Raw genomic sequence first — 3,080 nt, 5'->3', positions numbered from 1 at the left:
GCCGGCCGATGCTGGAGCTCTTCGGGATCCCGGAGTGGTTTCTTAGGGGAACGGGCCACCGATCGGATGGATGATTCGACGGCAGCTCAGAATGCCCTACAGGCAGCGAAAACGGGTGAATTACCCGATTGTGCCCTTTTGACGTCGATTGTCTGGACGGAATCGACGGTGAGGTCCCAACAATGTCCTCGGAGTCTCTCCCTGGACTTTCGGGAGTCCCACAATTATGAAAGGCTTTCCGGGGGGAGGGTCTCACCAGTATTTCTCAGGCAAACGTTAACGGGTCCTGGTAGTAGGATTATGGGTTAGGTATAAAATTGGATTCTGGGGTTTGATTGCTTATTTCGGCCTCAGTTTATAGCATACCTGATTCTGAATAATGGGTCAAATCCCCGATATGGGATTATACTTGAGCTATAAGCTTTAGATTGTGCTGGGTGGGTTACGAATAACTTTTAAAAACTTTTCTACCTTCTCACTTGGCGCTCTAGATCAGAAAAGACTTTAGCTAAATGCAACCCAGTAGCTCATACCTACTTTTCCCTTTTCCTTTCATATACCGTAGTCGTCGTATCGAGTGTGGCAATCCTTTTTATTCCCTTTGGCTCATTATTTTCATATGTAACGTCTAGTTGTGTTCAGTGTAAATGTATTGTGTTTAACAAATTTTGTTCTTTTTTTAGCTTATGAGTGATTTTTAAATTAATTATATCAACAATACTAACATAACAATTTTAACAAATAATTTTACTAACATTTAGAATAAATATAAGAATTAACAAACTAACAAAATTAACACTTTTTTAATTTTTATTATTTAAATTAGCAATAGTTACGTAACGGTAACAGATGATTGAGGTGTTACACGATCTATTTTGACTCAATTTAGGAAATGGTTATTCTGGAGGTCCCTCGGATCGTGGCTGAAGTTTGAAGTGTCACAAGACCTTTTTTGACTTGAATTTGGCCACATGAGTCTTTCACTATGCCCAGGGTGTCGAGAAAGTTTCCAATCAGAAATCGAACTCCCCATCTCCGGATTGGCAATCTTACGCCTTTGCTAACAAGGCTACTGGAGACTGGATACCCATGTGATTTTTACAGCAGTTTCAATTTTTGAAAAAAAAAAAAAAAAAAAAAATGGGAAGGGTAACAATATCCTGATCGATGTCCATTGGCGTAAATAAGGGGGGGGGGGCAGGGGGGGCCTGGCCCTCCCCAGACCCACTTGTGGCCCCCCCAGAAAATTTTAAAATCGGATCCCAAAATATTAAATTTTTATGTACCACATGTTCCTCATTCCGCCTTGCATCATATGTCTTCTTTGATAAATTTTTCGGCAAAGTATCAAACTTGGCGTTGCAAAATGCCATGTCCAAATAATATGGATTTTTCAGAATTTTAATGCCAATCACTTCCATTGCCATTAATTAATTAAGAGTTTGCAAAGCGTTTAAAAAGTAAAATAAACAAGATTGTTTAAAAAAAAATATTCCTGTTCGACCAGAATAAAAAAAAAACAATAAATGTGACTGTTGATGTATATTATTGATCCCATACTTGTATGCTCTTAAATCCAGTCAATGAGCGTTCAAATGATAATTCTTTTGTAAGCTTTTCGAAAATAGAAATTGGATATTATTCAAGTATACCGCAAAACAGTTGATCTAATTATTTTTAGTAGAATGTCCTTACAAATCCAGATGAACAGTTTTCACTGTCGGTCTCTTGTAACTTAACAGATACTTTTCTAGTCTTATTGTTGAGATCGGAGAAAAGTTCTTTCATGGACCGAATGAGTAGTACCAAACTTATACAACAATAAAAAATAAAATTACTCTAATCTAATAGTTGAATGATTCCAATATTTCTCGCGCTTAAAATCATAGGGGAGAAACTGCATTAATCGATTTCTTTTCTTCGATGTTTTCTTTTTATTAATGTGGCGAATTGCGGTAATTTTCCAAAGATTTTATTGTATGTTGTGATAAAGGTTGATTGCATCTTGCACCGGTTGTAGCTTTTGAAACAATTGAGTAATTAGCAAAATATAAAATCGATTAGGGGAAATCGATAAATACTGTTACGCCAATATTTTTCTAAGCGCGAGTTTTGTTCATTTTAGGGTCTTTTCGAATTACTAACTAACTCACAAAACTTATATTTCCAGAATTATGACAAATGACAAAACTCGAACAACATCTCAAAAATTAGTGCAAATATTAGGATTTTTTTGATGGTCGCTCAGTTATGTATGTCGCTTTGCGAAGCCGCAACTCTTTAGTATTAAAATATTAGAATTATTAAACTCTCACAATGATAGAGTCTGTATTATTTTTTTTATTAATTATCAACAAATCATCTTTGTTTCTACTTCTATTAAATGAGGAATTTTCCTATAGGCCTATAGGCATTCAATCTCACCGTCTCACAGTTTTTTTTATGGAGTGTGAGAAAATAACCGACTTCCTCCTTTCCCTTACCTTCAAAGTACTTTTAAAAATCGGAATATCATACAATTATCATTAAGTTGGGATGAAAGTACGACCCTTTTATTTAAACGTTTTCGAAGCATTCCGCATATCATACAAACGTAAATAAAGAGATCCAAAAACTGCAAAGCTTATTAAGAAAACCTTGTGCATAATTTATTAATGAAAATGCGATTAACATGGTTATACAACAAAGCCACACATCGTCCATTTTGGAAGCCACGTGCTTTTTACGGTAATTTTTCAAGAGCAAGAGCTGAGAGAGCCACGAAGCGCATAAGGGCGAAACACTGGTAGATCATTTGCTTACTTATGCTGAACAATCCACTTTAATGTTAACACTGTACACACATTGTACACACTAAGTTTTTCTTTCTCGAGCTCGGCAAAATCGGGCACCGCTGTACCTCAGTAAATTTCAGAACTGAAAATCGGCAGAAAAATTGGTTTATTACTGATTTTCGGGAAAATATTTACCGTATCTCAGTAACTGAAACGTCACTTTTACTGAGATCTCGGCAAAAATCATGTTTGCTGAAAATCGGCGGTGCCCACCTCGGGAAAATAAACAAAGAATGCTGAGATCTC

Source organism: Armigeres subalbatus, chromosome 3 (genome assembly GCF_024139115.2).
Source record: "Armigeres subalbatus isolate Guangzhou_Male chromosome 3, GZ_Asu_2, whole genome shotgun sequence".
In the NCBI taxonomy this organism is placed as follows: Eukaryota; Metazoa; Arthropoda; class Insecta; order Diptera; family Culicidae; genus Armigeres; species Armigeres subalbatus.
Note: the sequence above shows the minus strand (reverse complement) of the source record.